The sequence below is a fragment of the Schistocerca cancellata genome, chromosome 9, assembly GCF_023864275.1.
Source record: "Schistocerca cancellata isolate TAMUIC-IGC-003103 chromosome 9, iqSchCanc2.1, whole genome shotgun sequence".
Classification (NCBI taxonomy): Eukaryota; Metazoa; Arthropoda; class Insecta; order Orthoptera; family Acrididae; genus Schistocerca; species Schistocerca cancellata.
In genome coordinates, this window is record NC_064634.1 from 404,231,650 (window position 1) to 404,244,322 (window position 12,673).

Below are 12,673 nucleotides of genomic sequence, written 5' to 3' on the forward strand. Positions count from 1 at the left end.
TCAACAATATATACGATATTTACCGAGTGCTCAATAGTATTATATATATATATATATATAATCTCCAAGATGGTCAACAATATATACGATATTTACCGGGTGCTCAATTGAGAGGTTGCGCAATAATATTGAGAACAGTAAATACTACGGAAAAGTATTGCGCTGCCTGGAAATGTGCAATATCCTCGACTCTCTAGTCTGCTATTGCATTGGGTATACAGATGAAGGAGGTTAGGTTTATTGCTGTCAGGATAATAAATTCAATGCAAGACGAAAGAGCATTATTATTAGAGTTCATCGAAATGCATAAATCATTTCCAGCATTACGGGTTGATAGGGCAGATGAGTCCAAAAACACTAGTGTAAGAATGATGAATCGTATTGTTTGTTGCTCAGAAAATAGAGGGAGCATGAAGGAACGTTTTTTAAAAATTAATTAACGCTAAATTATGAATCAAAATATATGTAGATAATTATCTCTGTGTATACATTACTTACCCGAATATAATTGTTTAGTGCACAATATCCCAAATAGTGTAGTCTGTCATGCATAATTTTGATTGTGATTATTGGGATACGGGCGTCTGCAGACATTTATCTGGGATTGGGCAAGGGTCCTGGCGATGCTAATGTATCAAATATTGGACCCTCAAAATACTATGACAATCTCTTTTTTCGACCAACGTCATTTTTTGATAAGTTTTTGTGAGTGATCTCCCATGCTCCTTAAATTTTTCATCCACCATTTTTTCTGTTTGCAACAAGGTAAAACAAGTATAACAGCTGCTGCGGCTTCATCGCCCAACATTTTAAATGACAGTATTATTGTAAAATATTGTTGACAATATAACTGACATATTGACAAAATTATGGGTCACCCTCGGAGAACATCAATAATATTGCACAATATTACTGTGCAATATCACTGACAGTCGTAGGGGTCGCTTAAATAATAGTATTTGTAATTCGTTAAAAATTAACGAGTTTTTTCGAGATTAAGTGCGTAGCCTGTCTCTATTATTCGGTTCCCTTTTTTGTTTTGCAACATAGTTGCACATTTTTATGCATTTATTCCAGTATTATTTGCGGACTCGGCTATTGATCGTACTTCGACATTTGAGGTAGGGGTGTCGCTTTAAAGGAGAGGAGCCAGTAGTAAAAATCAATAGCCGTGTAGGAACTGCCAGCATCGCTAACGTCAAGCTGCAGTTCCGGGCGGTTGCTTGAGAGGGAAGGAACTGTAATAGGTGTTGACTGAAATCCCTTGTCTAATATATTTTTATCAGCTGCAACGTAAGTACAATATATTTAAATGAGATCACTCACTGATAAAATTTTACCGGTGTTCTGTTGAAAGACACAATACGCCGGGTATGCACGCCCATGGTGACTGCAGTAGTATTAATCTGCGCGAGCCGAATGATATATTACTACACTGTTCGTTTGAAGAGAAATTAACAGCTACTGCTATACTTACAGGAGTTGTTTCGGAATACTATTTATTTTGCGTGCTGGTAGTTTAAATATGAAATGGACTAAGCTTTCGTAATTTCAACAAAGAATTCTTGAAGTTTAGCATTTGTAAGCAACAGTTGTACATTTTAAAGTAAAGTAAAGTTTGAACAGAAAATATTTAATATCAAACTGAAAAATGTTATCATTTCTGTAAGATGTCGTAGTGTAATAATTTATTGATTCTCAGACGCAACTTGTACATGCGCTTTGCGTATTCGGCACTGATGGCAGGTATTGTTTTTATGATATGTAATTTATTGTTTTACAGTTATTTTAAGTTTTAATTTATGTGGTATATAATGGTTGTTAAAATGCCTTAATGTAGGACAGTTCAACAGGGGTGCCGGTAGGGTTCAAACGCCCATTCATTTATGCAGATTTACGATTTTCCGATTCGAACAAATTATAAGAAAGGTAGCAAGATTGATATTTATGAATTCAGCTCCATGGAAGTGTGATTTGGAACCTCCGATGTTCATGTTATATATTGACCCTTAATAGGCAGAATGATTTTTATTACTTAACGGGAAATATGTGTCTGACAGACATGAAAAAAAAACAATAAATGTTGCGTTTCTGCCAAGAGATACATAAATATATTAGTACAGTAAACAAACAGAACAGTAATTCATCAAACATATCCCTGTCAGTTAAGGATTCCAATTCATCAATACTTGTGTAATGAAACTCCACAAAAATACATGAATAGTGTAAAGAAAAAAATTAATGTCATGGATAAGCTTTAAATTCAAAAATATAGTTAGTTTATTAATCTAGAGTCAGGCTGTGATATTGTATGCCACAAGTACTGAAATTCAAAATCCTTTTTATCACCATAAAACTATTTTGTTCAGAAGACTATGTAGTTTCATATGCTATAGTCATTTTCCTTTTTAAAAAAATTATTAGTGTGATTTTTTTTCTCACACATTTAGAAAAAATAAAATATTTTCTATTATGGAAGGACATTACATTTTTATTTGTATCACACACATTGATGATCCTGTGACAAAATCTATGTGGGCACTTAAGTTAGCTCAACAGGAATACATTGGTATTAGAAGAAGGAATTTGGTATGTTTATCAAAGACATAACATTTCCCCCAAAATTGTAAATGCCCTTCCGTAACAAATTGTTGACATAATTTCAATATAACATATAATGAACAGTTAATATAAAATTTTCTTTTCCATAACTTCCTAATACAAGAGTATTATGTTGTCTTCAGTACCGTAAATCTACATGAAACACGACTATTCAATAAATATTTATTTTGTAAAACTTGTCACATTTTTTGTTACGAAAGGACATTTGTTATAAATGTCTATTTAAGTTTCCCTCTAAAAATGAAACTAGCCACTCACAGCATGTCTTTATCTAGCTAGCCAATGAAACAATTCTGTCAGATGTTTTCCCTCCAGTTTTCTGTTCTCTCCCTCCCCATTGTTGTTTAGGTTTCAAGTGGCTGTTCATGTTGGACATGTAAATTTGCTCGTTATAAACAATTTGAAAGTAAGTATTAGTTTAAAGTAAACAAAGTTTGTTTGTTTATGCATATACAGACAGGTCTGTGTATGTGTGGATGGATATGTGTGTGCGTGCGAGTGTATACCTGTTCTTTTTTCCCCCTAAGGTAAGTCTTTCCACTCCCGGGATTGGGATGACTCCTTACCATCTCCCTTAAAACCCACATCCTTTCGTCTTTCCCTCTCCTTCCCTCTTTCCTGATGAAGCAGCCTTAGGTTGTGGAAGCTCGAAATTTGTGTGTTGCTTCTTCCCACGTGAAATAATTCCCTCTATTTTATATATATATATATATATATATATATATATATATATATATATATATATATATATATATATATATATATGTCCCAACGATTGTGTAACATTCTGTAAGAACAAGGCAACAGCTTCTCATACACATTCTTCCTGTAATCAATAATCTGAAAATCAATCATAAAATTTGCCAACGGATTCTTTTAATTACCATTACTTATACACTTTTTACATATTGCTAACATATCACCAAAAACAGTCAGCCGTATCATTAACTGTATTGACAGATGGTGGAATCATTTGATTAATTACTCATTTCATATTACCTTTGTTGCTTCTAACAGTTCCCAAATAATCTTCTCATATTTTTGGCCCACAGCCATGTAATAAAGTTTGAATTATATTTCCACCATTTGACTGTACAAACTTCTGTATTTTATATTACTGTCATGATTTCGTTCATAAGCCAGTAGCAAATTCAACAATGTTGGGTATTATTAGACTTTATGAAGTGAAGTCATCATCAGAATCTATTGAACTGAGTGATCCAATATGTAGATAAGTACAAAATCTCTGAAATGTAAGGCAGGTTGGTAGCAAACATATTTTCCACCCATAGAACAATTGAGTCATAGAATGAACATCAATACAGTCATTACAAGTGCAGTTAACATGGTTGAAAACATGCTATGGAAGGTAATGGTTAACTGTTTGAGTAATACATAATGACAGTAATACATAATGCTTAACTCTGCTTTCAAATGTTCCTTTACAAGGAAAACACAGGAGAACTGCCCCAATTTAATCCTTGTATCACTGAAAGGATGACTGAAAGAAGTATTAGTGTTAATGGTGTTGCGAAACACCAGAAGTTATCAAAGCTTCAGGGCCCAATGGATTTCCTGTCAGATTCTATGCTGAGTTAGCCCTTCTTGTAATTAAAATCTATCATAGATCCCTTGAACAAAAAACTGTACCTAGTTCTTGGATAACAGCTCAGGACATGTGAAAGCTTTGGATCAAGGCAGTAAGGTAGATGCAGTATTTCTTGATTTCTGAAAAGGATTTAACTCAGTATCACACCTATGCTTATTGTCAAAAGTATGATCATATAGGGTGTCAAGTGAAATTTGTGACTGGATTGAGGACTTTTCGATAGGGAGTGTGCAGCATGTTATCTCCGATGGAGAGTCATTGTCAGATATAGAAGTAATTTCAGGTATGACCCAGGGAAGTGTGTTGGGACCCTTGCTCTTCATATTGCATATTAATGACCTTGCAGACAATATGAATCGTAACCTCAGACTTTTTGCAGATGATGCAGTTACCTATAATGAAATACTATCTGAAAGAAGCCGCATAAGTATTTAGTCAGATCTTGATAAGATTTTAAACTGGTACGAAGATTGGCATCTTGCTTGAAATATTCAGAAATGTAAAATTTTGCACTTCTCAGAGTGTGGTACCTATACCCTACAGGTCTAACAGGATATTGAACGTACATAGAGAAGGGCAGCATGAATAGTCACAGATTTGTTTGATCTATGGGAGAGTGTCACAGATAAACTAAAGTCTGTTAACGAAGTTTCAACAACCAGCTTTAAGTTACATCTGTAAGAATATCTACAATCCCCGATGTATCACTCACATAGGGATTGTGAGGCTAAGATTGGGATAACTATTGCATGCACATAGGCATTCAGTCATTCTTCCTGTGCTCCATATGTGAACAGAGCAGGAAGAAACCCTAATGACTGGTACAATGGGATATACCCTCTGCCATCCTCCTTACAGTTTGCAGAGTGTAGATGTAGACGTAGAACGAAGTCTAATTATATCGAGTGTTGTTGTACTACTAAGGCCAAAATCGATAGTAATATAAAATAAAGAGTTTTGTACAGTGAATAGGTGGAAATGTCATTCAAACAGTTGCCAAATTCTCTGTCATATGATGCATAAATTTTATCACTTTCAGCCATTGCAGCTTTTGTCTTTTGTGTGTGATCAGAATCCAATAACTTAGAAAATGACTATACAGAGACTGCAAGATTTACAGAAAAATGACACACATCAGTGGACAGAGCAGCTCTCCGAGTTTCAGTTGTCATATGTACCATTGGAGAATACGTCACTAGAGTGTCAGAACATGGAGTATAATGGAGCAATGCATGAATATTGTGCCCTTGAACTCTGTGAATATTGTGCCCTTGAACTCTGTCAACTGTGACAGTTTGTACCAAATATCATAAAAGCTCCAAGAGACAAAACAGTCCATAGGTGGTACAACACATTCTGTGAGAATGACTGGATAGGTGCACAGAAAAAAAGGCTGGCCAAGACAATCACTAGAGAAGGTGGAGTGTGAGCAGTATTCACTTATCAGGAGCCCAAAGAAATCACTCACACATGTAAGTAGAGTACTGCAACCACTAGAGTCAATTACCTCTGATACACATCTATGTGTAAAACCATACTGGCTGCAGATATCACATGCACTAACTACTCAAGAGAATGAAGTTCTTTCACTTTTGCAGTAAATTACAGTGTATGCTGAAGGAAGACAATGTTTCACAGAAGTTGGTTTTCAGTGTTGGACCCACGTTGTGTCTGGATTTTCTTTGAGTTGTTTGTGACACTTTCAATGCCGAGTTGTATCGTTGATGGATTATGTCCCACATGACTTTTTCAATGGCCTCCATGATTATGTGACTTAACTGCAATGTGATTTCATCATATGGGATTATCTCAAAGGTAGTGTGTTCTTTGCCCCACTGTCACTTAATTTGGAAGACTTGTAAGAAAAGATAATTAATAGACTAATGGTTCCTGATATTGACTGTGATATTTTGGGACATTTATGGCAAGAGTTTGACTATCGTAGTTATACTGGGCTAGTCACAAATGTTGCCGATATTGAGCTGTTATAATGCGAGTTAAAAACTTGAAGAAATGCTCTATCCACTGATATGTGCCTATTTTCTGTATGTCTTGTAGTTTTCATGCTGTCATTTTCTGAAACCTTGGAGGTACTAATGAACAATACTGAATTTCCCATAACTTGCAGAAAATTCTGTTGCATTACTGTGGAATGTACTTAGATAACAGGCCTTGCACAACATCACACAAATTAAAAACAGAAATATCAGTACTGTTTCTCAAGCTACTGTAGTGAAGTGCAGATTTATTTTGTAGACATTATTCATAGCATTACTACTCAAGTGACAAACATTTCTAATATATGTTGACAAAATTTGCTTGTGTAATCCTGATACCATAATTGTGAAATGCATTGAAATTCAATATTTATTTCTTACTTAATAAATATGATCATGATTGCATTTAAATTGTTAATTTTTATTTTTTAGATGACTAGTTTTGATCTTCTAAGAGATCATCAGATCTACATTCCTACTGTCATCGAGGAATGTAGATCTGATGATGATCTCTCAGAAGATTGAAACTGGTCATCTAAAAAATAGAAATTAACAACTTACATTCAATCATGACTGGTTTATTAAATTAGTTATAATATTAATAGTATGTTTTTGGCAGATAATATTGGAACTGGATTCTTGTATTCAGTAAGTGAATGTAAGAATTATTAGTAGTCATAGATATGAATGTGAATATTGTTCTCTCAAGTACTGGATTTGATTTAAACATGTGATGTTGTCCAGTGCATTTTACTGCATTGTACCAAGAAGACAAAATAAATAATGAGAATTGCACAAGTAAGTCTTTGAAATATTGATGATATATTCTCTAAATAGACATTTGTTATATAAGTGGAGAATATAACAAGTTAGTATTCATTTTGCAACCTCAGATATTTGAAGCAAAAATTAAGGCTAGTAATCCATGACATAGAACAATAGCACCTAGTGGATAATTGCTGCAAATGGTACATTTGAAATAGGCCTGAAGAAACACAATCATCAATTTCAAGGTTTTACAACTGACAGTTTATTCACGGGGATTAAGTGGTCAGGTAGGTAAAGTTAAACTTTTAAAATATGGCATTTTGACTCTGGACTAGTGGGTGAAATGTTATGATAGTTTGAGCATCCCATCTCTCATAAGTTCAGTCATTGAGGTGTTGAACTCTGACTGTGCTGCTTTACTTGTAATGAATATATCAAGATGATGTCTGCTTAGTTTAGACGTCATACATACCTTAGTAAGTAGTCTCATTTTATAACAGACATCATTTAAAAACTGAAGCTGAAAAGGAAAATACTGCTCACTCTGAGACCATACAACAAGTTAATTAGAAAGTAGCCAGAAGAAAGACAGTCACTTGCTTCACAGAAGAGAGACTGAAAAGCAAGTGAACACCTTCTCAACATGTTAGTTGCCCTGTTTGGCAGTCAACCCTTTTTATGTACCTATCCACTGCAAATATGTCTGCTGTTTAGTCAGTAAGTGTTTCTCCTATTGCTGCCCCCAGGGAATACATGTAGGTAATTGAAGGAGTAAAGATGAAACAATTCATTAAATAGTTGAGGTGTTGACTTGTTGATAGGCACATAAACAACATGTAGAATGTTGATAGTTTTCAGATGAATCCTTCTTCAGCACTGCAAAACGCGCACGTGCACACGCGCCCGCACACACACACACACACACACACACACACACACACACACACACACACACACCAAGGCAACTGTAGCTGTACAGGTATATGCATGTATAATCTGTAGTTCTGGAGAAAGAATTGTCTGAAAGCTAAGAAAGTACTCAGTCGTGCTTATATGCATATCAATAAGCCAGCATTTCAACTATTCAGTGCATTGTTGCCATCACTCCTTAAATTATTCCTAAGGAGAAAGCCATGTAATTCCTGTAGGCCTTTGTTTTGAGATATGAGCTGCTTTGTATCAACTCTTAGATGTTGAGTAAAATATTTTTATAACTTTGTGTTACTGTGACTTTGCATTTATAGGAAAAGTTTATGTGTAGTATCTTTTCATTATTTTGACAGGCTTGAAGGACCATCAGCATGTAGATAAGTTAATGAAGATCACCTCGAACAAATACGGAGTGGGAATTGAAGAACCTGAGTAAACCGAAACATATGATGGAAGTTTAGTGCAGACAAGGAGAATCGTTATCTGGCAGGATGCACTGCCAAATGTAAGCTCAGATCAGCCTTCTGACTACTGATGAATATTTCAAGATAATATTTGGATATTTTAGACATAATACCTGCAAATACAAACTCTGGGAAACCCAGGAGGGAATAAGGATGGTATTATGAAAAGAATAGATTGTTACTCACCATTTAGAGGAGATGCTTAGTTGAAGACAGTTATAACAAAAAGGTTGCTATACATCAAACAGTGGAATATCCAGGATAAAATATAGCAGTATTGTGAAAAGGAAAGTTGACACTCACCATGTAGCAGAAATTCTGAGTTGCAGATAGGCACAGCAAAAAGACTGTCACAAATACATATACATTTAAATTTTGCTATATATTTGAGTTTTTAACCAAAAGGCCTTTGTGTTTAGTAGAAAACACACATGCATGCACATAAGTACAACTCTCACACTTTATCTGTCCATTGAGGTGACTGTGTGCAGCAGTCTCTGGATGGTGGGGTAAGCAGGAGACTGGGATGTGGAAGGGGAGGGATAACAGGGTAGGTGTGGGAGAAAGTTTAGTGCTGCTTTTGGGAGCATGCAGGAGTGCAATGGGGACAGGGTAGGGCTGTTAGGTGCAGTTGGGGGAGGTTGGAGGGGGAGGGACGGGAAGGGAATGGAAAAGGGGAGAAGTTGCAGAGAGGAGTGACTTTTGGGTGCCTTGGTGGAATGAAGGCTGGGTAGTACTTGTTGCTGGAGTGGGAGCAGGGAAGGGGATATGTAAGTGAAAGACAGAAACTAGCGACAATCGAGGAAAAGCTGGTGTCGACAGGAAGGATGCAGATAGTGCAGTCTGTGGAGCAGTCATTGAAGTGAAGCACACGTGTTAGGCAGCATACTCACCACTTGGGCAGTATAGCTGTCTCTTGGCCACAGTTTGTTGGTGGCCATTTGTGGGGGCAGACAGCTTGTTGATTGTCATGCCCACATAGAAAGCAGCTCAGTGGTTGCAGCTTATTGTGTAGATCACATGTCTGCTTTCACAGCTAACCCTGCCTTTGATGGAATAGGTTATGCCCATGATCGAACAGGAGTATTTGGTGGTGATGGAAGAATATATGGGGCAGGTGTTGCATCTAGGTCTATTGCAGGGATATAAGTCATGAGGCAAGTGGTTGAGAGCAGCAGTGCAGTAGAGATGGAGAAGGATATTGTGTAGGTTTGGTGGATGTCTGAATACTGACGTTGGAGGGGTGGAAAGGATAGTAGGTAGGATATTCCCTGTGTCAGGCAATGATGAGAGGCAGCTGAAACTCTGGCAGCAGACACATAATCGACAAACTAAGCTGCAACCACTGTGCTGCTTTCTACATGGGCATGACAGCCAACGAGCTGTCTGTCCACGTGAATAGCCACCACCAAACTGAGAGCAAGAGACAGCTGGACCATCCAGTTGATGAACATGCTGTCCAACACAACTTGCTTCATGTCAGTGACTGCTACCCCATCCCAGCCTCCTCCTTACCCCTGCCACACACACATTGCTTCTCCCATCAGGTGCAGTTGCTTTATGCATTCTGGCATCAGTGGGCATAGGCATTGGTCATGTGTGTGTAAGGTGTGTTGTTTGAAAGTGTGTGTTTTTTCTACTTTGGAAGAAGACCTTCAGTTCAAAAGCTCAAATGTATAACAGTCTTTTCGTTGTGCCTGTCTGAGACTCAATGTCTCCTGTATATGGTGAGTAGCAATCTATCCTATTCACAATACTTGCAAATAATCCCATTTGAAGACACAGCATCTAGAAATTGAAACACTAATAGCCAAAAGGAAAAATGCTATTCACTGTGAGATTATACAGCATGCTACATGTTAATTAAACAGTGGCCAGACTAAAGTCAGACACTACCCTAACATTAGAGGCATCAATGGCGGGGGGTGGTGGTGGTGGGGGCGGGGGGTGTCACCTGTCAAACCACAGTTCTTCACCAGTACTAACCAACAGAGTTTGTCTCCCTTATTCTCACTCCCCCTCCACTCAATCCTCTGTCCCTCTCTCTTGTTATCTTGACTTCTACCAGTATTTGTGAAAGGAGAAAATACCATCTCTTAGATGCTGAATGAAATATTGCTAAGAAATTCTTATTATAATATCTCTCCTGTTATACCGAAAGTTTATGCATAGTAATTTTTGTTATTTTTTGCAGGCCTGAAGAGGATATCAGCATAATTTTCCAAGATGAAAACAGGTTAAAAACAGAAGAATCTGGTAGACAGAAGTTTATGATGGGACTTTGTGCAGACATGACAGACGTTTTTTTTTTCTTTGGGAAGCGGGGCAGAAACTTCACGGAGCGTACTGCACACAATTCAGAGACTCACAGAAAATGTAACATAAGTGCCATAAATAAATAAATATAAGCATTAGACTGAATAAATTTTTCAAACAGAGCATACTTTCTGGTACATTATACTTTTGAGAGTGATATTTATTGAGAGATTCAATTCTGATAATGCTTGCTAGTGCCATTAAATAAATACAGATTGTGTCATAATTAATAGCAAACACTGACATGGGTGAAAGTAGGTTATAAGAGTAACAAAAATGCACCACTGACTTCAGTCTGAAGTATTGTTCAAAATTGGAGATGAGTGACATATATGAAAAGTAAATTGTAAAAAACAAGTGATTTGTAAAATACAGCTGGAAATTCAAGAGTAAATGTATGCTGTGATATCAGTCTCAATAAGTATCAGAGAGAAAATATTGAACTTGAGGCAAGAAAGACAGACAGTATGAAACAAACAAATTAAACAGAACATAAAGTCAGGAAAATCTAAATGTGAGAAAGGGACACATTCATCTTTGCTGTTTTAGGGATGTATTTCAAATGGTTATGAAGTGGAGCAGTTGGTGAAATTCCAGTACACATGTTAGAGATGGGATGATGAATGTATCATTTTAGACAATGGGGCTTATTTTTCTCTCAACATGATAGATCTACAGTATTATTCTGTGTATGATACCTATAAAAGGAGCAAAGTAAAATGTGATACTAAAGGACATTGATTGATATAGAATCATGACACTGTTTGTCAGAGGTAATCGTCAATATTAAGTCCTTCTCAGTGTACAAAAATTTATATGTCCCAAAATCATCTCTGTGCTGAACATGAATAAATAGTTTCTTATATTGAAGAGGGGAAAGTAAAACAATAAATAACAAAGCTGGCAATTATAGTTAATCCAGAATGAAGAGCTATAAAATACGTGAAAGAAAGGCTACACAGAAAATGTGGGGGCACGGTGAAAATTGCATGTGTTTGCTATGAGAAACCGTCTCTCATATGTCAAAAATGCGCATTCTATTGGGCACTTTAGATTAATGCACCTTTCCAAATATTTACCACTGATTAAATTCCACCTGTGAAGAGCATATCTGGAAGATATGAAAAATATGTACCTAGGCGCCCACTCATTTGACTCGGAAATTTCTTTAAATATAAGGAAAAGTTTGAAGTCCACAAGTGCCAGATCTGATGGATTTCCTTTTGATTTTTACTTCAAGTCTTCGGTTTTCCCACTGCCAAAGCATCTTTTAATGCTTTGATGAAATACGATTTCTTTACCAAAAAATACTTTAGCAATATTTGCCGATCTTTATCGTTTGCAGAATAATCAGTAAGAGGAGTTTCTCTTAAAGTCCAGAAAACATTCACCATAACATTGTTTCACTGACTGCACCTATTTTTTCTGCAGAGCCACCAATTTCTGTGCACTGATTGTATTGCTGATTCATTTCCAGCACGACATGTGAACCCAGACCTCGTCCAGAATTTAGTAAATGTGGTATGCATCTTGCTTATTCATAGTTCATACTTCATGTAAAGTATAATGTACTCTCTCTTCTAACAAGCCTATGGCATTACCTATTTCATACACTTTTAATCACATATCATCGAGGACTGCATTGTGGACTTCATGAAGATTTTTGTTTGTGGTTGCAATTTTGGGATATGCTTCACATGGAAGTATACCCACAGTTGAGTTCACTTCATAGTTGCAGAAGGCGAAGTGGAATTGTTATGCCTTTCCACCAACTTTGAATGAATTTCTGTTGTAATACACATCCCAAAACAAGTAATTTTACACTGACTCCCTTGCAGTTTATCCTTTTGAATGAAACTCAAACAATACAGCTAGTTTTTTAAAATGCTGTAAACAAAACTACTGTGTAAAACAAGTTGATCTTTCATTTATATTATGGGACAACATGTACCACTACAGTAAAAACT

At 36.4% G+C, this 12,673-nt stretch overlaps 1 long non-coding RNA gene across 1 annotated transcript; it reads left to right on the plus strand.

Moving 5' to 3' along the window:
- Positions 1-1,105: 1,105 nt before the first annotated feature.
- LOC126100151 (uncharacterized) lies at positions 1,106-11,576 on the plus strand. Its single transcript, XR_007522139.1, has 3 exons — positions 1,106-1,293; positions 8,280-8,431; positions 10,585-11,576. It is a non-coding gene; the product is annotated as an uncharacterized LOC126100151 (long non-coding RNA).
- The last annotated feature ends 1,097 nt before the right edge of the window (positions 11,577-12,673 follow it).